Source organism: Eublepharis macularius, chromosome 7 (genome assembly GCF_028583425.1).
Source record: "Eublepharis macularius isolate TG4126 chromosome 7, MPM_Emac_v1.0, whole genome shotgun sequence".
In the NCBI taxonomy this organism is placed as follows: domain Eukaryota; kingdom Metazoa; phylum Chordata; class Lepidosauria; order Squamata; family Eublepharidae; genus Eublepharis; species Eublepharis macularius.
The window spans coordinates 25,579,115-25,602,556 of record NC_072796.1 but is presented as its reverse complement, the minus strand read 5'-3'; positions in this window follow the sequence as shown (position 1 = coordinate 25,602,556).

Sequence of the window (23,442 nt, the reverse complement as noted above, 5' to 3'; positions counted from 1 at the left end):
GGCAATAGTGGTACTGGTTGCAGCGGCATGGGCTGTAATGGGGGAGGAGTGCCTCTTGGGATCGGTTGCCTTGGGGTGGGGGTTCCTCTTGGCCCAGGCGATTGTAGCGGCCGAGGAGTAGTTCCCCTTCCAATTGGTCCTGGCAGCGGAGTGAGACGCGGAGTGGTACCTCTTTGCAATGGCACCATTAGTCTCGGTAGAAAGGGTTGTCCCCCCCCCCCCGGGACCTTGTTGGCAGAATAATTGGCGGTGTGTTGGCGGGAGCTTCTCCTGGAGGACGTTCCGGTGTACCCCTCGGGGTTGTCGGAGGTTCTTCTAAAGGCACTCCCCCATCGTCTCCGTCCTCTTCCACCTCGTCTTCTACATCTGGGTCAGCACAGGTATCGTCACTTATCTCTGGAGTGGGGTCCGGTGGTTCATCGGGTTGCTGCGGTATAACCTCTACTGGAAGCGGTTGACCTGGTGCCCCAACCTCAGTCCTTCGGATATACTTTTGCAAGTTAGACAGGCTTTGACTGATGTTGTGCAGACCTGCTGGCAATTCCCGGTTTTCTTCCAAATCCCCAACCACGAGTACAGACAGAAGGTGGACTGCATGGGCCAGACTCTCTTCCATGCTCGTCAGCCTTTCCTCTAAAATTTGTACACGACCCGAATTCCTTTTGGTGGCTTCGGTATCGGCATACTTATAAGGTGGTTCCTCGGTGGCTTGCGAGGTCTCCACGTATTCAGCATATGATTCCGCACAGGCTGCCCCGGGCCAAGGTCTTATTTCCCCCATGCCTTGGGCCCTGCACCTTGCTCTTCTTGAGATCTCCCTGCCAAGATCCCTTTCACTAATCCCGTAACCGCTGAAATTCCAGCGTCAATCGCTATGGTTCGGCTTTGTAATTGTATCCACGTGTGTTCACTCAGGTCTTGTTGCCCCGTCCATGGGGTAACTTCTGCATAGTCCCAACTTAATACATCGTGGCGGGACGTTTCCCACTCCGACTGGTCGGCTTCTCTGTTCGAGTAATACCACGGTTGGCTATTGGTATGTTCTGCAATTACTTCTAAACTCCGTCGGCCGTCCATTGGGGGTTGCATGAACACTGTACTTGCCCTTCTTTCTCTTGCGTCCCTTGGCCTCGAACCCCACTGCGTCGGAGTCGGTAAGGATATCAACGGATCTGCTGCGGTGATGGGCCGGGTATCCGTTCTACTGGGTGCGAGAGTATAAATCATAGTAACGGAGGACCCCGTCCCCCTTGGAATGGGTCCTTGAGGTTCCAGTCCTTGAGAGCCGGGGGAGGCATATGGATCAAACAAAGGGTCCCTGTCGGGAACAGCTTTGGCATCCGTCTGCTCCAGCTTAGGCATTGGAAAAGTTTGATTTGTAACAAAATGTCAGATCTGTGGCTAGATAATGTCTATACTCCAGACTACCTTCTGCAATCAGACAAGAGTCCGTTGTTTTCAAAAAGTTTACTGAAGAAAGTATTCATTATAGTCCACTGGCCTAGATACAATATCCAGGCTGGTACACGTGTATTGTTACGAATGACAGGCAAAGCATGAGGTACAAAGTATCAGATCCCAGCAGACCCAACCTCCCCCCATAGTTCCCAAAACTTCTGGAAGGGCTTAGGGAGCAAACTAACTCGGGCCCCGCCCTCCTCCCCACCCCCTCCTGTGCCGACACAGGGCTCTACGCCACTTCTCCGCCTCCGCCCGGCTGTCCGGCCGCCTCTCGCTTGCCAGCACCTCTCGCTTGCCAGCGGTGCTGCGCCTCATGCCACCACCGACAGAAGGGCATTTACGTTCATATAAGAGCCAGTTCTGCCATTGCAAGCCTTAGTTTGGTTCCTAATCACTTTCCCTGCACCTCTTAGGATTGCACTGTTAATGTTTATTTATAATATTTTTATTGTTTTCAAACTGTACGTTACTTATTGTATGCTCTTACACTGCCCTGAGCCCGACTGATGGGGAGGGCAGTCTAGAAATGAAATAAATAAATAAATACATGTATTTTTTTTGTTTCTCCTACTACATGTGTATGCAAAAGAAGACCAAAGCACAATTTCATTTAATTTCATTTATTAGATTTATCGCCCTCTCTCCCCATATGCAGGCTCAGGGCGGGTCACAACAATATTAAGACATGCTAATATAATTTACATTAAAATAATGAAACCCCATAAATTGCACATGCAAAGAGACATTTAATGTCAATTCCAGTTAAAAGGCTGAGTAAAGCCATAAAGTGCTGCTGGCAAGATAAGAACATATCCTGGGCAGGGGTGGCAGGAAGCGGGCAGTCAGAGGGACAAATTACCTCAACCATAGACCCGGCAGAACAGTTCCATCTTACAGGCCCTTACAGGCAACTGATCTCACAGGGCCTGGATATAAACAATATAGGGCAAATCCTTTGCTTTCACAAACTACACACTGCAGACACAGAAATATATTCTGAACTATTTTGAGAGACCCAAGGCTGGTTACACAGTGAAAGTGAATACATTATAATCAACAGCTAGGACATAAACTGAGTAGAACACAATATGGTCAACAGTTTGGACATTCAATGAACAGATCCTCCGTCATGGTTCCCAAGAGCAGGGGTCTCTGCCCAGGGTCTGCTGTATTGACTTATGCTGTGAAATCTGCTATGAGTCTCAGTGAGAAGGGCAGTCTATAAATAGCATAAATAAAAATGCTTCTGGTAATCCCACCAGCAGAGAATAAAGGCAGCTATTTAGAGTCTCTCTAAATGAGACACATTACAAGAGGATGCTCAAGTGAAGGGAGATGCAATGTTAGCCGGGAATCATAATCAGAAGGCTCTCTAGAGCTGGCACAGCAAATGTCACTCCTCAGAGGGTGTGTTTATTTCCTCTTTGTGTCCCCGAAGGGGAGGGGAAATTGACAGAGCCTTTGGGACACAAAGAGAAAATAAACAAACCCTCTGAGGAGCGATCTTTGCCGTGGTGGCTCTAGAGAGGTGAAAATGACAGAGCCTTCTTATCTGTCTTTTTACACTACACTTCCTGGCTAACATTGCATCTCCCTTCACTTGAGCATCCTCATGTAATGCATCTCATTTTGTGAGACTCATAGAGATACAATCTTGTGAAGTGATTAGAGTGTTGGACTAGGACCTGAAAGACTCAGGTTTGACTCCTCACTCTGCCATGGAAGCTTGCTGGGTGACCTTGAGACAGTCACACAACCTAACTTATCTCAGAGGGTTATAATAATACAATAATAATAACAGTGTGCTTATATACTGCTCTTCTAGACAGATCTCCCACTTAGAGTGGTGAACGAACTCAGGCGTTGTTATTATCCCCACAATACAGCTAAAGAGCTGGGGCTGAGAGGAGTGGTTTAGTCAAGGCCATCTGCTGAGTTCATGGCAGTCATGGGAGTCAAATCAGCAGAATGCTGATTCACAACCCAACCACTTAACCACTATGCTACAGCAGAGTTGTTGTAAGGATAAACTGGAGGAAACAAAAAACGATGTAAGCCACTTTGGGTTCCCATTGGGGAGAAAGGCAACCCCCCATGATAGATAAAATATATTTTTCCCTAAGAACCCTGATTTTATTGACTTTTTTAAAAATCAGGGGTTACATTGGCTATTGCAGAGTCAATGAATACAGCGCATTGCAGGGCTTTTAGCAATGCTTAAAGGGGAGAGGGTTGCAATGGGGAATGATATTTAATATAAGCAAAGAGGAGTTAGTAAATGTCCCTATATCCATCTATGAAAAGCTGCAGGCTATTGATACTGGGACAAGTAAGAAAAGAAGATCTGCTGATGAATGTAGCTTAAATTCATGAGTACTGTCTTTCTTGGGCGGAGGGATATAAAGGAGAAGATGGGAGGTACCACTCTGGCCAGTTCTTCCTGTACTGCCTTATTTTCACGTCCTTTCTGAAGACTATCACCTTGTTCTGCTTATGGCAAGTTCTCAGAAGCGGTTGGAGACTAGATTGCTAGACCAGATTGCTCTGGATCTGACGCAACAAGGCAAGCATTAAGTACTTTGAAGGCTCTTCTCCATTGCTGGAATGTTTGGAAGATTTGTCTTCATCCGTTTCCTAAAGCTCTTTCTATTCTTTACTTAAAGTGTAAGACCTTCAGTGGCAGTGATCATCTGTTGCAAAATTGCTTAGAAACCCCTTCCCCCAAGCCCACCACAAAGAAAGAACGAGATTTAAATCAGCAGAGAACTATTTTACTTTTTAGTCAATGCTGTTCAACAATGTGCTATCAAGTTATAATTCAATCTGTTGGGATGTTATTAAGTATTTCAAGAAATACCCCCCCCATCATCACTGAGTATAATAACATGATGATTTTAAGGAATACTGGCATACAGCATCAGTCATAGTTAGAATACTTTAATAATTCTCTTTTTAGGTGAGCTAGAAAATTTGCTATCTTATTAAAGTATGATCTTAGAGATTGGGTATTTTGCACCAAGTAATTCTTCAAAAATGCCTGTTCTTCTGTTTCAATTTCAAAGTGCGTCACAGATAAATCTATAAAGCTATTTGCTCTTGATAGGGATAGCTGCTTAAGAATGATTATTTTTAAGCATCAAAATTTTCTGTGTTTAGCAGTGGTATGACAAGAACCTTTCCTCATTTGGTTGCTTTGTCATCAGATACATATTGTTAGTCGGAGATAAATATACTTGAAATACAAAAGAAGAAGTAACAAAATGATCCTATACAAGCTGAGTGAAGGATGACATTTATGATTACAATATGAACTATCCTTTGGGGCTTGAATGTGATTTAATGGAAACCCGATACTCAATAAACCAGGCATTCTTTGTGATTTGTACCAGCCAGCCTTAACATCATCTGATTTATTTGTAGTTATGAAATATGGTTCAGTAGATCTCTCCCAACAAGCTACATTATTTTCTCACATCCCCTTATATATTGTGGAGAGGGCCCTCAAGTCATAGAGTGATTCCACACATGTTGGATAATGCACTTCCAATCCTCTTTATAGATCATTTGGAACGGATTTTTTTGTGCGCGGAACAAAAAATCCACCTCAAACGATTGATAAAGTGCATTGAAAGTGCATTATCCAACGTGTGCGGAATCAGCCACAGTTGAATTATGGAAACCCCTGGTGGGGGTTTCATGGAAAGAGACTAACAGAAGTGGTTTGCCATCACCTGCCTTGGCAACCCTGGTCTTCATTGGAGGTCTCCCATCCAATTACTAACCAAGGCTAACCCTGCTTAGCTTCTATCTGATGAGATCAGGCTCACTTACGCTATCCAGGTCAGGGCATCCCCCTATATATCAGGTATGAATATGTCCACAGTGTCAGGGATTCTGAGGCTTCAAACTAGAACCTTGTGTTTAAAGATAGGATGTGGACTGCTGAGTTAGTTGGATTGGCAGAGAAAGAAAGAGTGAGAGAGAAAGAATCAGGTCTTCAACATCTTCCACAGCAATGGAGGAAGTTTAAAAAGGTATGGACTCACCAGTCCCAGCAGAAATACCAGAATACTGGATTTCTACACTTGTTTGGTCAACCAAGTAGTATGTCAGGCTCTAGCATTCCAGCCCCTAGCTCTAGCAACTGATGTTCGGGACTCTAGGTTGGGGAACATAACCATTCAAATGTTGCACTTAACAGAACTCTGCTGAATAGGCCACAGTGCTGCAGATTGTTTTTAGAGTTCTAGTGAAAGCAAGATGAGCTCCACACACATGAAGTTTGATTCATGAATCAAAGCAGTTTATTAAGCACAGGAACACACTACACTAGCGACAGCAAATAATCAAGTAAAAGCATACAAAACACACTGCTTTACCTCACCCATGGGAATGAAGGAGACCAACAGAAACTACAGAGTGACTAACCCATACCTTATAGAAAGCACATCTGTTCATCTCATGAATGGCAAAGAATCCAGCATACATAGGGTTGACAGCCCAAGTCTAGCAAGCAGGAGCCTTAGCAGCCTCTCAAATAATGTCACTTCTGGCATGACCTAGAAGTGATGTCACAGCATAGAGGTGATGCTCTAGGGGTTAATCACAGTCCGTCCATCCCCCCACACACACACACACCGGCCCACCAAACAGCGGCAGGGGAAGAGTGCTGCCAGTGAGAGGTTTCCTGCCCATCTAGGAGACCTGGTAGCTAGGACAGCCAGGTGCCCGCTGGTGTCAGGAAAACTTCTGGTGGCTGCTTCTCTGCCTGCTAATTGCTGGTGATTAGCAGAAGTCACTGCCTGGTGATAGCCTGCCACTGGCAGGCAGCCCAAACAAACTAACACATGTAAGATCCTGAGCCTTGCAAAATGACATCACTTTGGAAGTGAAATCATAGCATGGGACCCCAGGAGTACATGCATATTTTGCATGTGCAAGGAACATCTCAGTAAGTACCATGCCCCCCCCCCTGCTCCTTCCCTTATCTAGACATGGGCACGGACAGCATTATGAAAAGGAAAAAACAACCAACAGCCTAATCTGCTGCTCTCGAACAATCTGTTCGTGAGGCCCCATCTTAAACAAACAGGTGGTCGTTAAAAGCCTCATTTGTTGCCTTGGCAGCTGTTCAGCAAGCCAGACAGTCTGGCGCCTGCTGCAATCAATCCCTTTGGCAACCGGAGGCAGGGAGGGACTGAACTCTGTCTGAACTCCTTCTGGCTTTAACCCTTCAAAGTACTTCCAGCAGAGAGTCCCGTTTTTGCCACTGTGAAGAGAAAATGACAGCCAACGGGGAGACCTGTGGATCATGCCTTTCCCGGGGTGCAATCTCTCTGAAACTTGGGGGGTCTTCAGAGGACAGTGAGGACTATGGGTATTGGACATTGGGAAGGCCAGTTTGTGGGGTGTTTAAAGGGCTCTGCCCCTTGTACGTGGCAGGAAAGGGCCCTTTAAACTATCAGCTGGCAGGTGGCAGGGGTGAATGCCCCCTGCTGCCTGTCAGCTGATCGTTTAAAGGGATCTTTAAAGGGCCAAGTAAGTGGGTTTGAGGGGAGGGGGGCTAATTGGGGGGATTGGGGGGTTCTGGCCCCCATGAACAATGAACAACGAACATGTCCAGGAACAGTTCATGTTCGTCCATGTTAGTTGTCCGTTGTTCGTGGATGGCACCGAACGACGAACAGGGTGTTCAGGGTTTTTTTTCCATTCGTGCCCATGTCTACCCATAACCAGGGACACCTGGCAACCCTACTTGCACCCCTATGGTCATACCTAGTTTTCCTGCTGCTGTGGTTGGAGAACATAGAAATAAGCTTTGTTTTTCAGGATGGTATCTTGCTGAATTGCTCTAAGCTTTGTTGGCTAGATGGTTCACTTTTAAAGAACATTACTGCCACTGCCTTCAATGGGCAGATCAAATCTCTTTGCAATGGTCTTTTCTGCATATATTCTGACCACATCTTGTCCAAGGCAAGCATCCTTTCACGTGCACATGTGAAGCAAAAGCTTAAGTGTGATTTTAGCTATCCAACCAGTCCTGTTCCATCTTCCTCCAAGATTATCTTTGTATTCTAAATTATTACTTTGCATATGCGATCCCTCCACCCATTTCCTAGATATTCACTCGAGAGGGCCTCGTAGACATCTTGACCTTGCTTTCTAGAGATGATTGCTTCCTTACTATGATGGAAAAAGAGCACATTTATTCTATCACAATCTTGGTCTACCAAAATCCATTTCTCTCTTTTTAAATACACTGCGAACATAATACCAGGAAGGGAAAAATGAGATCACTGGAGACATGGTCATGTAGACTAATGTTTAGATTGTATTATCTGACTCTTGCACTTCAGAAGTATCTGATCCCAATTCAAGACCCTTGATCTGATCCGGGTTTGTTACATTACAGAGTTATTACCTTCGCATGAAGGATTTACTTTATTTATATTAGGAATAGATTACTTACCCGGCACATCACAGGAGAGGTTGACTCTATACCAGGAAATAAGTGTATTTTCCAATTCATATTCACTTTGGGAAAGTAGCTTTGCTTTTTCACCATTTTTATTAATAAGAAATGTCATCTTTAAACATTTTATACTAAGAGGAATCAGAAAATCAGAAACAATTGTAGTACAATACGTTTTTGTTAGACACAACGGAAAAAGCAAAAAGCCTGTGCAAGTTTTCAAGTTCCCCAGAAGTCTTCTCTTACGATCAGGAATTGGGTAGGGGCAGGGGCTGAAAAGCTTGTTCACCACTTTGTGACATTTTGGTTCAGAATAACAAAAAAGTACTTTCACGCTGTTCTTTTTGGATTTTTTTTCCTGTAGACAGACATGGTTATATACAACTGCATATATATATTATATACAAACACACACACACACACACAGCCTATGGGTTGCCCTGGATCTGGCATTGCTGCTAGAGTAGCAAGAAAATGTAGCTGAAAAAAAGGCCTTCTGGTCAATGTTGGTTTGGTAAAAGCCCTAATGGAGATTATATCTGTATATGATAGAAATGTCCATGAGCAATAAAATTAATTGCAAAAATTATAAAGTTGGACTTTGCTGAGGATTTACCTGTCAGACCAGAAACTACCTTCCAAATGTTCCAAAGAACCTTTGGGGGATTCTTTTAAATTTAATCACTGTAGCACGTTTGGTTTGGGCCAGATTTTGGAGGCAAGAGACACACCCAGACCCAGTTATGGATGGAGAAAGTTGACTTGTTTTTGATGATAAAATTAACTGTACCACAAAGAGGCAGAAATGTAAAAGATTTTGAATGAACTTGGTCTCCAGCTGATTGGATAGATACAAATCTTGTCAGAGCCTAACACAATATGGCCCTCCTGGCACAAGCTGCTATGGCTGGAGGCTGCCCTTTGCCTCCTCCCAGGCATCCGGGAATTGCATGAAGGGGCAGAGCCAGAGGACTTACAAGTCTACTCTGCCCCCTCAGTGCTAAGCTGCACCTCGTGCCCAGCCCATCCACCTGACCTGTGGCACTGCAAGTCTAGCTGGTCACTGATTCCAGGACCAGGTAGGAATTTTTTCACCTATGCCCACAAGTGGCAAAGGGGTAGAGGAGCTTTTCGCCTACTTTGCACTGCCTGCATGGGTTGTGATAATTGGCTTGTGGTGGTGCTCTGATGGACTTCCCACTTGGTTAGAAGTTGGTATAATAATAGCCGATAATTGTCTAGTAAGTTACAGGCCCCTTTAGCTTTGATTTTATATTTGTGTGTGTGGGTGTATGTCTATGTGTACATACACATACATACACTCAGAGATTAAGTTATATAACAACAACAACAACAACATTTGATTTATATACCACCCTTCAGGACAACTTAACACCCACTCCGAGTGGTTGACAAGGTATGCCATTTTTATCCCCACAACAATCACCCTGTGAGGTGGTTGAGGCTGAGAGAGCTCTGAAATAGCTGTGACTGACCCAAGGTCACCTAGCTGGCTTCAAGTGGAGGAGTGGGGAATCAAACCTGGTTCTCCAGATTAGAGTCCCACCACTCTTAACCACTACACCAAACTGGCTTTTATATACAAATATAAAATCAAAGCTAAAGGGTCCTTGTAACTTACTAGACAATTATAATAATTTTGGTGGTGATCAATCATAACTGATGGCCAAACATATACAATTCATAGCAAAACACTGAATACACTGGACTATTAATGAATGAGAAACTACCAGGAGCTCAATAAACATCCTGTCTGCCTGAGCCTGCAAAACATGGAAGTTTTCAAGCATCTGGCAGCCCTCAATCCACAACTAGTTGGCAGATCTCAGGGTTTAACCATTTCAGGGCTTAGCCTTGTCTTCTGGGTCTCCAGGGACAGGAGTTACATCAAACTGTGAGGGGGCAGAACCAGGGACAGGCCATTTTCTGCTTGGCTTGAGTGGCTTTGCCTTGCACTTTTCTTACCCCCATATCCAGTAGAATCTACCCTGAGGTACTAGACACAGTCATGTTCTTCCCTGACCACTCAGGTACAGTCCTTCATCTCTGTCCAACATGACAAATCTCTGACTGCATCCCATCGAGCCCCACCCCAGAACTCAGATTCTGCCACCTGCATTTCCGGTTTGATCCTCAGTAGAACCAACAGCCCTGCTGGTGGTGGGCTTTGTATTGACCTACTTGGTTACAAGTTATGCTGGTCTAACTGTTGAGAATGATAGTATGGAGATTTAAAGAGAGCAAAGTCAGGAAGAAAAGATTGCCCAGTAACTTTTCAAACAAAGGTCATTTGGTATATAAGACAGACTCATTGATGTATTTTGATTAGGAGCATTGAAGAAAATAAAGGAAATAGAATTAATAATTATTGATTGTCAAATCAATAGCCTTAATGAATATGGACCTTATAAATCAAAAGTCATACAAATATGAATGTTTGATAAAATCAAATTAAAAGTTCAATTAATGTAATAATAACCTGAACAACCCTAAATTCAATTTGTGATTTTGGAAAATTTGATCCTCTTTCAACTCCAATTATGGTATGATTGATGTTAGAAAACATTTCTCCATCCAAAGTGCTGGAAGGAAGCATGATGCCATGAATTTGAAAAAATAAGCAGAGGTGAAAGTTAGAGAATAAATTAAAGGTAAATGATATTATGCACGCTTGTTCAAACACCCTCTTTTGAGATAGATCACCTTTCCAAGGTTCATATAATACTATGATTTTCTCAATCAGCCATTTAATCTGAAAAGGAATTAAATTCCACAGTGACACAAACTGGCAATAGCAACAGAAGGAGATGAAATATATATATTTTAAAAAACACGAAGTTTTGTCTAAATAATGCATTTAAATAAAGAATAAAACTTGCTTGCATTAAAATCCCTGATATATATTTTATACTGATTTCAGGTAACACTGGGAATGTAGGGCAGTCAATGATTTAAAAGCAAATTTCTGCATATATGTAACCGGGTAATCTAGCCAATGGACAATTACATGCACTGATTATTATTAACAAGGAAAGGGACTTTCTGTTTGACGGACTGCATTTGAAGATTAAGCTGGGATCGAACTTTGATGGGGTGGTACCACAGCTGCGATGGACATGCATCCAGGTCAGGTATTGTACAGGTACAATGTCATTTTTTGAAGGTGAAATTGAAGGGCCAGTTTCATGCTGTGAATATTGACTAAATACTTGGCAGGAACCCAAAGAAATAGGAAGCAGGTGTAGGCAATTGCTTCATATTTCTGAGGAATAATAATCAACACCTGTTCACCTTCCAGCATCCACAATGTTTATGCCATTACTGAATAACAAGTTTGAAATGTGGGATTAGGAATAACAGTCAGTGTTCCTTTCCCACACTGTAATCAAAGAAAACTAGAGTGTGTGGTTGGCACATGTGTTGTTACCCATTAAGAATTTTTATGCACTGTTCATATTCCAGTAGCATTGTCTATAATGAGCAGCACACTTATTATGAATGGCGTGTTTGTCCACATTTTCTCATGAGAAAATGAAATCTCAGCTGCCTACAGTAAATGTTGCATGAATGACAAATCATGGGTTGATGTATGTACTTCTTTGGTAGATTGAATTAAATATTTAAGGCATACAAACATTGTGGTTTGGTCAGTATGCTGAAAAATTCCCTCTGAGAGATCCCTAGCTTCCTCACAGAACTATAGTTCTCAGGGTTATCAGGGGAGAAGGACTGTTAAATCAGTTCATATTGTAGTGAAGATATGCCCTATGGCAGGGTTCCCCAATGGTGTGCCAATGGGCATCACGCCACACACCAATGCCCATCCTAGTGCCCATCAAGTGTTTGTAGACAGGTTTGGTCAGGTGGGGCTTTTGCCGAGCAAGGCCATTAGAGATCTTACTGGCTGTGCAGTTTTTCTTCAGTTCCTTAAGCAGCAGCTATCACCACAGTAAAAGGATCTTCTCTGAGGTACTGTGTGTGTATATGCGTGAAATGTTTTTTTAAAAAAATATATGTTTATTTTAAAAGGCATCCAGTTAAACAGAGCTTCTGCTCTAAATGCAGAAGCTTACTTTACTGCAGCATGAACTTTCGAGAATCACAGTTCTCTTCTTCAGACACATGGAGGGTAGAAGAACCTCATCAGATATATAGGTGTAGAGGGGAGGGGGAGTAGATGCAATCAGTAGCTTCTGATAATGGGATCAGTTTGCTTCTGATAATGAAATCAATTACTTCTGATAATGAGGTAACCATTCATAGTCCCTATTCAATCCAAGCCTGACTGAGTCAAATTTACATATGAATTCCAATCCAGCAGTTTCCCATTGGATTCTGTTTTTGAAAGGTTTCTGTTGAACTACAGTGACCTTTAAGTCCTTGATGGAACATCCCGATAGACTGAAGTGTTCTCCCACTGGTTTCTGGATGTTGCCATTTTTAATGTCAGATTTGTGTCCATTTATTCTTTTGCACAGAGGTTGGCTGGTTTGTCCCATGTCCAGAGCAGATGGACATTGTTGGCACATGAGGGCATATATCACATTGGAGGATGAGCAGCTGTAAGAGCCAGAGATAGTGTAGTTGAGTTTCCTGGATAAGGTGTTGCATAGTTTCTCATTCCCCCCTCCCCTCTCCACCTACATATCTGACCAGTTTCTTTTTACCCTCCATGCATCTGAAGAAGAGAACTGTGATTCTCGAAAGCTTATGCTACAGTAAAGTTGGTTAGTCTTAAAGGTGCTACTGGACTCTTTTCAATTTAGGGGAAAGGCAACTAAGTAGGTTACTTTTACCCAAAATATTAGAATTCGGGAATACCCCATCAAGTTGATGAGCAATAGATCAAGGACAGACAAAAGGAAATCCTTCTTTACTTCATTGAGTAATTAATTTTTAGTTTTCACTGCCAGTGGATATAGCGACAGTCATGAGCACACATAGCTTTAAGAGGGAATTGGATTCATGGAAGAAAGGGCACCAATTGCTACTAGATATTATGAGGAAACAGAACCTCCATATTCAAAGACAGCAAACCTCTGAATATCAGTGGTATGAGGCAGCATCAGAGGAAATCCTTGGCCTCTATGGTCTGCCTGTTGACCCTCCAGGGCAACTGCTTTGGCCACTGTGTGAAACAGGACACTGGACTACTTGGGCCACTGGTTTGAACTAGCAGGGTTCATCTTATTTTCTGATAAAGCCATTTCACACTTCTATGATTAAGCCTGTTGTCTCAAAGATCCTAAAAGCTTGCATTGCAAAGAATGGGGCCCAAACTCATGATAACCGCCCAACACCCCACCTGGAAAAAATACTAATAATGGAACAGAGTTGATTCAAACTCCAGATTTGAAACAGATTTTTTGTTTTCAGTGCACCAAACTTCTGGAATAGCTGGCCTGAGGATTCATGGGAAACTGGCTTTGCGGGAGGCTTGCTTCATCCATGTTGTCTTTTGAGAGGACATGTATGTCATTGCTTTTTTCAAAGGGTTTTCCATTTATATTGTGATTAATTAGTAGTTTTGCTGTTTAGTGATGTTGGTTGGTGGGATTTAATAGATTGAATTTTTATTTCTTTTAAAAAATCTAATAGTAAGTTTGGAGAGTTTTGAGGTAATTAGTCCTGTTAAGACCTCTGTGGACAGGTAGTGTACCAATGTTTTAAAATAGATATATAAATATATTCGCTGAGATTTGGCCACCAGTTTCTCTGTTGGACAATATGGCCATTGCTGTGCTCTTGTAACTCAATACACGTTTTACAAGCATCACAGTCTCTGTAGCACCAGAAGATAAATTTTATGAGGTTTCTTAAATCAACCTAGCTTGAAGGTACACCAGACATCTGTGTCTGGGAGTATGAGGCCTACCTTGAACACATGGTTGATAAGAATGGTGGGTGGGGAGGGGGTGGTGGTGACCATTTTTTTCCTTCAATCAATGAAATGAATTATGATTCTCTTTCAGTTTTCAAAGCTATGAGAAGCCATGGCAAAAATTAGATTTCTAAGCTTGACTTCTCAAATGTTAACCAAACAGAAATTTAAAATTCTGTGGTTTAACTTACAATTAGAGTTGTCAGTTGGGGTCTGGAAAAATACTGGACCCCGGGGAGAGGGAGGGGGCAGACTAACCTTTTTGTTTCTTATAATTGTGCGCAAACAGTGTGTGCACACTCCCATTTGGCATAATAACATCACTACTGGACACGGCACCTTTGCGATGACCCCCCTTATGGGCCCCCTGGCTGGCTTGCCACTCCTGGTCAGTGCCACACAGCCACAGGAGGCCACCCAGGAAGCTGGCTACTCCTGTCAGAGCTGTGCAGCTGTAGGAGGCCACCAGGTCTGGCAGTGGTGCCAGTAGGTGCAGGAGGCTAGGCGGCTGGGCTGGGAAACAAGGAAGGGGAAGGAGAAAGGGGAGAGGCCAGGTGTCCTGTATTTGAGGAATGTTTCCTCAGGACAGTCTTCCCAAATACCAGACTGTCCGGGTAAGAACAGGACACTTGGCAACCTAACTTACAATCACTGTTGAACTGTATAGATCCATAATGTCAAGTATATGAACATTTATCTGTAAGAAGGTTTTTTTTTTAGTAACAGAACTGATTAAAAACCACAGCTGCATTACTTTAGAATGAGGTCTGATCAAAAAGGTCTGCTGCCCTCCACAAATTCAGAAGAATACACAGAAGATGCTGGATTAAAGTAAGTGTGCTATTACTATCCTCCTGAGGCACTTTGCATGACTTTCTTGGCCATCATGATATCAGGTTCTTCCAAATTTTATACCACTTGTCCTTTTCCCTATCTTGGCAGCCTTTGTTCAAGCCCAGTAGGATCACTTCAGGGGAAACCTCATACCTGAGTTGATGACTCAAAGTGTTCACCAGTCCTGGTTAAAACTTCTGGCCTGAATTTCTCCACCACATTAGCTTGGTGCAGACATAATACAAAACTACGATTATTTTAACTACTGTTAATTTGTGAAACCAGGATTCAGTCCACAAACAAGCACTCAGATCCTGGTTTGCCTCAATAAATACTGAGTTCACTTCCTTCTCTCCTTTGTCTGGAATTGTGTCACCAGAGAACCAGCAAGGACTGGATGAAGCCAGGGGGGTCTGCATTCAAATGCTATACAGAAATCATAGCGAAATACTACCTATAGTTAATAAATCGATTTCAGATTCTGGCTTCCTCGTCTGATGAGCTCTAAGTAACTATACTAAGTGGAATGACTGGCATTCAGGGTTGCTAGGTTGCCCTTGGCAACCAGTGGGGGGGCAAGGGGACACAGTAGGGAAAGGGACGGTTTCTTACCTTTACATGCATGTGAGTGTGCACGAGCTCTGGTGATGCAATCACATCTTTTCCAGTAATGATGTCATCATGCCTGAGCCACTTACTTATTGGGGCAAAAACTCTATGGTTTTTGTTCAAATATCAAAACTTCCCCCTGCAATGTGCTGGTGTCACTTCTGGGCATATAGTAAATTATGCTGTTGCATCACTGGCAATGTCACAAAATCACCCAGAAGTGTCTGCTGAGAGGGGCAAGTTCCCCTATTTCTTACCTCCACCAGTCAGCTGAGTGGTGGTGGGGGCGCAGGCTGAGACAGGGAATCTCCTCCCCCCCCCTTGGGGGTCTAGCAAGCCTACCAACCATAGACAGTTTAATGAGTCCAATTTTGTGTGACAAACCTTTACAAAACCAGGCAATGGAAACAATTTAAATGCCAATCCAAGAACCTGTAAAATCCCTGCCATAGAAATGCACAGTTGTTAAATATAAAACCATTGCAGTGTATGTCAAGAGGACCAGCAGGCAATAATCATAAAGAAAAACTGTATCCAGTCCTCATGAGAGCAGCCATGGCTGGAAGGGAGAGAACAAAAGGTGGTGAGTTGCTGCTTGAGTCTTTATTGAAGGTAGCGATGGAATGCCTTCTATTGGGGAAAGGGGGGGATAATGCCTTCTATAGAGGGGCCTCCCCTTGTAAGGGGGTCAGCATGCAAAGTGGCTGTAGTGATGTGTACTCTTAAATCATAGCTGACTTATGGAGACCCTTGGTGGGGTTTTCATGGCAAGAGACTAACAGAGGTGGTTTGCCATCGCCTGCCTCTGCAACCCTGGTCTCTGTTGGAGGTCTCCCATCCAAATACTAACCAAGGTCGACCCTGCTTAGCTTCTGAGATCTGACAAGTTCAGGCTCACCTGGGCTCTCCAGGTCAGGGTATGCAAACTGGCTGTCAGTCAGCGTTTGACCTTCCCTTCCTGTTTCCTGCTTCTATTTAGAGGAGCAGCAAGCTCCAAAAGAGAGGTATTGGCAGGCCAATTCTATGCCATCTTTGCTCATACATTCATACTGTATTCTTCATGGGGTTATGGTTCCTTGGGCAGACTCCACAGGGGACAAAAGTAATGTGGAACTAAGCTTGATACTTGTGTGTTTACTAAGTGTCCTGGCAATGGTGGTGGGTTTTTTATTATTTTTTTTCCAGTGCTCACATTTCTTTTTCATGATTTATTCCTGAGAATTGGCATATTTTAAACACCAAAGGGAGTAACCCTACCAGGTTTATTTTACACAGCTTTAACTGACTCTTCAGTTTGCCTCAGGCTTATTTTGTAGCAGAGGTATTCGGTAACTGGTGCAAAACATTAATATGAAATGGAGACCATATAATAGGCAGCTTCAGGCAGGCTTTCCAGAAAAAAATCTGACTGCTTCATTCATTCCTCACTGTTTTGATTAGATTTTTGCCTTCTTTTGTTAGCAAAAAACACACTGCATGAAATCAGTCATACCGTGACACAATATCACCCTATCCCAAGGCCAATTTTGGATGTGGCATAGTACAAAACTTGTTCCAAGTGAGAGAAAAAAACTTCCCAAACAGATAGATTTTTTCTGTCCCACTTTATTAGACACTTGGTTCAGGCTCAGACAATCTATCTACTGTTTCATTTTGGTAAATGACTACTCATGCAAGTCCCAACAACAAATTTTCTGGATGTCTTATATATTCTGCTCTCAGAAACAGCCACAGAGATTTCCTCGACTACATTTATATACTTGCTAACTAGCATACCAAAAGAAACAAATGGTGGGCCCTTTTTTTGTCCTCCCCACCTTAAAGAACAATGAATATTCTTCATACAAATACAATTGAATTCATGTCGAGAGTTGTGTGAATACTAGCTCCACGGCACTGAGAGGGACTATCATGTCCAGGATTGGTAGCACAAAATATTTGGGGATTATGTTTACTTTTAGAAATGTGTACATAGCAGCTTAAATGAATCAGAGGACACTCTAATTCATTAGAAGTTATTTGAAATTTGGCTTCCATTTTTTTGAGTTATGCCAACAAATCTCTACCATCCTAAATTACTTGTGGTGGTGTTAGCCTTTATGCTCTACATGTTTGGTATATTTATTTAACTCATGCAAAGTAACCACCTAGTACTACTTATTAGATAACTGTTTTTTATCTTACCTTTTATTGGTGTTGGATTCCATAATGGGTTTCTGTATAGGTACATTATGTCAATGAAAATCAATTTAATAATAATAATTTTTAAAAAGCTTCAGGAGAACCAGTTTGGTGTAGTGGCTAAGAGTAGACATGGGCACGAACAGAAAAACAAACAAACATGGTGTTCATTGTTCGTTGCCATCCACGAATAATGAACAATGAACACTGACAAACATGATCCTGTCATGAACATGTTCATTGTTCATTGTTTGTGGGGGCCAGCAGGCTCTCCTCCAGCCATCAAGATCCCTACTGCACCACTCCCAGAAACCTGACCTGAGCAGACAGCAGGAAATGTACCAATAATAAATAATAGCTTGATCCAGAGCCTGGCAGCAGCCCTGGAGCTTGATGGGGTAGATCCCTACCGCACCACTCCCAGAAATCGTACCTGAGCAAGCAGCAGGAAAGGCACCAGTAATAAATAATAGCTAAGCCAAGAGCCTGGCAGCAGCTCTGGAACTTGAAGGGGTGATCCCTATCCCACCACACACAAAGAAAATCCAAGCTCCAATGCACTCACCCTGTCTCTCTAACAGTAGCTGTCTCTCCCTGAAAGACAGAGCTGGGAGCCCCCCTCCCCCCTAGTCTTTTCCTTTGTAACAAATTTGGAGCTCCAGTCCACACTTGGAAGGAAGACCTGCCTATCAAGCTAAATTGGGCTTCGATTGGGGTTTCCAGGGCAACAGCAGGAGTTCAGACAGAGTTCAGATAATCCCTGCCTGAGTTGCCATGGGAATTGATTGCAGGTGCCAGACTGTCTGGCTTGATGAACAGCAATGAACAGCAACGAATGAGGCTTGCAACAACCACCTGTTTGTTTAGAATGGGGCCTCACAAACACCGTGTTTGTGAACAGCAGATTAGGCTGTCTGTGGGGGGTTTTTTAGTTTGTATTGCTGTCCATGCCCATGTCTAGTTAAGAGCGCAGGACTCTAATATGGAGAACTGGGTTTGATTCCCCACTCCTCCACTTGAAGCCAGCTGGATGACCTTGGGCTAGTCACAGCTCTTCCAGAGCTCTCTCAGCCCCACTCACATCACAGGGTGTTTGTTGTGGGGATAATAATAACATACTTTGTAAACTGCTCTGAGTGGGTGTTAAGTTGTCCCGAAGGGTGGTATATAAATTGAATGTTGTTGTTATTGTTATAAGTAAAGAAATAAACATTGATTTAAATGGGCTTAGACTGGAGTAACTCTGCTTAGGATTTCACTGTTAATATTTCTGAGCTGTTTTCCTTTTTTATGCTGCTTCGTGTTGCTCAACAAGTTGAGCTACTAGCTTTTTCATGACCACCATATCCTGTCCTTTATGCATCCAATGTCAAATTATTCAGCCATTTGGAAACTTCCAGTTCCTTGCCACATATTACTTTGCTGCTGCAAACAAGCAATTACTTGTGGGACAAGAAAGGAATGTTTTCCCACAACTGTTTAATAGAAATAATGAAAAGTCTTGTAATCTGTTAGTAACATCCCCACTTATCATTTGAATGTATTGCTTTGTATAAGAAGCTACTTGGGTTAATGAGCCAGTGGATAAATCCGAACTCTTTCTCTGATGATCTGAGAAAACTAAACAGTAAGCATGAGTTAATATTTGTAGGATGTGTTTGTCTTGGATTACCGCCATGTTTCCTTATTCGAAAGGCGAATGATCTGTTTTGATCTTGTGCTCCTTCACTTTATCGATCCCATCGACCCGTGTGAAACTTAGTTACTACTTCTTCTCACAGGAAATACACCATGCTCTCCTATGAATTAATTATTCTCCTTAACCTTGCTAAATTCTTGCATTTGGGGACCATACAAGTCTCCAAGTAGCAAAAGGGTTAACCAAAAATCAATTTGGCAATATAAAGTGTCACTTGGTGGAGGGAAGGAAAGGGCAGCTTTATCACATTAACCTGCTCAAGAAGCAATTGCATTTCCTCAGAACTAATTACACGGCATTTCCCAAAGCACTTGAAAACTGAAGCCTTCATTCAGAGAGGAAAAAGAAAAAAGTCAATTGAATTTGTATATACAAGAGTTTCATCTTTTCATATGACAGCCTTCATTTCTATACTTCTGTGTTTATTGAAAATGATACCTCTCATGAATTCATTTGAAATTTTTGGACCCTGTCGACTGCCTTATGACCATATTATAGGGTTCAAATGTTGTGGCTGCACTGCACAGCAATAGGTGGGTGTACTGGAATTGATACTAGGAAGAAGAAAGTGGCTACACTGCTACACCACATTTTCACAAGCTGTGATTTTTTGGAGCGGAAGCTGCCTGCAAGAAGAGGAGGGCAAAAGAGTCCTAGAAGAAGCCCAACTTTTCATGGCTGTGCATCTTTTTGTGCTTGTTTCTCTATTCCCTGCTGCCTCATCACCATTTGTTTTCACTTGAAAAGGTTTCTTAACTAGGGATGCTCAAATACCTACCAGTTCAGATCACTTCCTGTTTGCCAGTGTTGATTAGGGTGGGGGGGGGCAATTAATCAACTGGTTCATAAGCTGTTTGCAATCTCTTTGTTTACTTTCAGGAACTGGTTACTTGCAGCCATCAGAAGCCAATTTGTTCATCTAGGTGTCAGCTTCTTAACTCCTGCAGTGGAAATGTTGCTCTACACTCAGTAAACTTTTTCAGGGGAGAGGGATTAGGAGCCAACTCCCAGCTGATCATAGAAAAATGAGCTCTTTTTCCTCTCCTTTTTGCAATGCAGTGATAAAAAAACATTGATTCTGCCCCCCCCCCCCGAGCCTGTGTGGAGTGGGGAGGATGTTGACCGATGATAACCATATTGAATGTGAAATGCAGGGGATCCATGGTGTTAATCAGATATGGACCACATTGGGAGAAGCAGAGTGGAAAACACTGAGGAATAGCAATTGGGGAGATTCTCAAGAGACAAGGCAGAACAGTACACATATTTAACTAGGCTAGGAAGTTAATGCTGCCTTAGCTGATGGAGAAAACACCGAGAAACATGGCAGTCCCGATCCTGTGGGACCTTCCAATGTCCTTGAAGCCACTTTATTCGGGTAACATATTTTATGAAAGTGCTATGAGATAAGGAAGAGGTCCAATTTAGAGCGCCCCTCCCCATCATCTCTCTGAGCAAAGAATAATAAGCATGAAGCTCTGTTATAAAAGATTCCAGAACAACTATTTGGCAACACCGTCCAACTTATTCTCTGTAGTAACTGCAAGAAATCCTTCTCCTCTTTGTAGTATCAGCACATTTATATTCAAGGCAATACATAGGACCTGTCATTGTTTGGAAATGTTTCTGATTAACTTATTCTCTGGCTCCAAGATCATATTAAATAAACAGAAACTAATTATGAACCTGTTATGACTGAATTAATCTTGCCCACTTCGTTTAAAGCTCTTCTGTCTCACAGACTAACTCACTGTTAGCAGGCAACAAAGATATCCCCATAAAAATGGCCCTCCTGCATAAACCTTCAAGGACAGGGTCACTTTTTCTTCCTCTACATTTCAGAAGGAATCACTTTGAATCCCGACGGCTTCATATTTCTTTGAAAAAGGCAATTTGTGCATTTTATAGTTCAGGGTTTGTCATCCCAACATTAAACTTCTTTTCTGTTCTCTAGAGAACTTTATCCTACCACAAAGATTTAAACAATACGCTGTGCATAATACCAACATTGAAATATGAAATTTTTAATAGCAGAAATATGTAGTTCAGTTACAAATTGATCTTGATTTCAGACATTATTTTGTTCCTGATTGTTCATAATTAAAATTCTAGCTCCAATGCTTGCAATGGCCTTAGCAAATTCTTCATCTGTCTTTGCTACTTGTATCCTCATCATAACCACATACTCTAAGCCAATATATATAAAATGAATTTCTGTGAATAATGGATTCCCTGCTCACCTAGATGGAAGTGACAGCTGGCATAGCATCATACTTGGTGGTTTTGAACTAAAATTGGAGAGATCCAGATTTAAATCCTCACTGAGCCATGGATGTTTTCTGGGTAACTTTGAACCTACCCAACCACTATGGTCATCTTCAGAGGCCCTGTTTCAGGTGCCCCTGGCATCTGATGTTACGCAGGGGGAAACCTGAGGAAGTGTCTTCTTGGTCATGGATCCAAAACTATGGAACTCCCTGCGCAGGGAGATCTGTGTGTTCACCTCTATCACTGTCTCCCACTAGCCGGTGAAGACTGCTGTTTTGTAGTTTTCCGTGGCGTTCCCTTATTGGTCTTCCTCCCAGTTTGTGTGCCTGGATATTTATGTGTTTATACTTTTTCTTTTATCTGTATTTTAGATGCTATTTCAATGTTTTGATTCTTCAGTGCCTTAAGAACCCTAAATTGGGTGGAAGGGCAGCATACAAATATTTTATTTTATTTTATTTTTTTTAAAAAAAACAACAACCCTGGGCTACGTGCTCTCTCTCAGCCTAACCTCTGTCAAAAGAAAGTTGTTGTGAGGATACAATGGAGGAGGGGAGAATGATGCTCTGATGGTAACATATTCTTGTAACAATGCACAAAAGGAATAGTGTAAACTTCTGTTGTTCATGTTTTTGTGAACTTTCTTGGTTCTACATTTTTTACTATTGGCTTTGTAGAATCGTTTATGTTATGCATTCATGATATATGCTCTTTCATGTCATGTTTAGAGATGGGCACAAACTGGGAAAATGCTGAACTGTGCAGTTTGTGGTTCGTCGCATTTCATGAACCACGAAGTTTCACGAACATGCCCCGGTTTGCAAATTGGTTCTTTTGTTTTGTGAAAACGTCACTTCCGGGGCAGCAGAAGGTCTGCAGAAGGCCCATCCCCCCTGTTGCCTAGGAAATCGATTGATCGGCACCAGGCTGTCTGCAGTGATGAACCAAAAAATGAACCAAACAAACCAGCCTAAAGTTTGTGGCAGTTAATCAGAAATGGACTCTGATGAACCACCAGTTTGTGAACCACGAACCGGCCCTGTTTGTGATGAATTTTGGTTCATATTTCGGTTTGTGCCCATCTCTAGTCATGTTATATATGTTGTTCTTTACATGTATAAATATGCCTAATGCTGATTTCTTGGCACACATAATGTTGAAAAATGTGTATGTTTTACACACAATTTTTGGTGCAAAGAGAGAAAAAAGCTACGAGAATAAAGAATACGGCCCCTCCCAGCCGGCAGCTCAAAGCTGCTTAGGATGGGGGCCGCATTTGCAGCCCCGGATGGAGAAAGCGGCTGCTGGGAGGGAAGAAAACGCGGGCTTTATAGGGGGCGGAGCCAAGCCTTGCTAGGCAGCTCCGCTCTCTCTGCCCTGCAGTCGGCTTCGCGCGCTCGGCCCACCCATCCTCCCTTTACCAGTGCAGGAGAGCCGGTCGCTGTTTATCAGGGCCAGGTAGGAATTTTTTCTCCCTTCCCTTAATTGGCGAAGGGGAGGGGAGTTTTTCGCCTACCTTGCACTGGTATTTGGTTGCGTGGACTTGTAAATAGGTTTGTCATTTGGCAGGATAGAGTTGGGAAAAAGGGAGCGGGCCAGCGAGCACCCTTGGCATATCCCCAATAAGGGGGATTGGAGTCTGTCTGATTGGCTGGTGGGCTTCATGGCGATCAGCTAAGAGGGCAGATTGCCTCTGGCACTCACCCTGTAAATGTCCTTCACTCGGGCTGTATGGCGGAGTGGTTGGAGCTTCGGGGAGTGGTAACCATTTGCCTGGCCAGACGGGTTGCAGCCATGCATGTGGATGGCTTACACCCGGGGCAGTGGGGCTCGCCCAGACAGGTCAGGACGGTAGTCCTGGCGCGGACACCGTGCCTGACCTGTACCGCAGTTAGATCCCTTGCCGTATTTATATTTGTTAAAGTTAAAATAAAGTGGCCCATTAATATCCAAAATGCTTTGTGTCTGCCTCTTTATTCCAGACTGGGGGGGCAATCATAGGTTCACAAAGGAAAA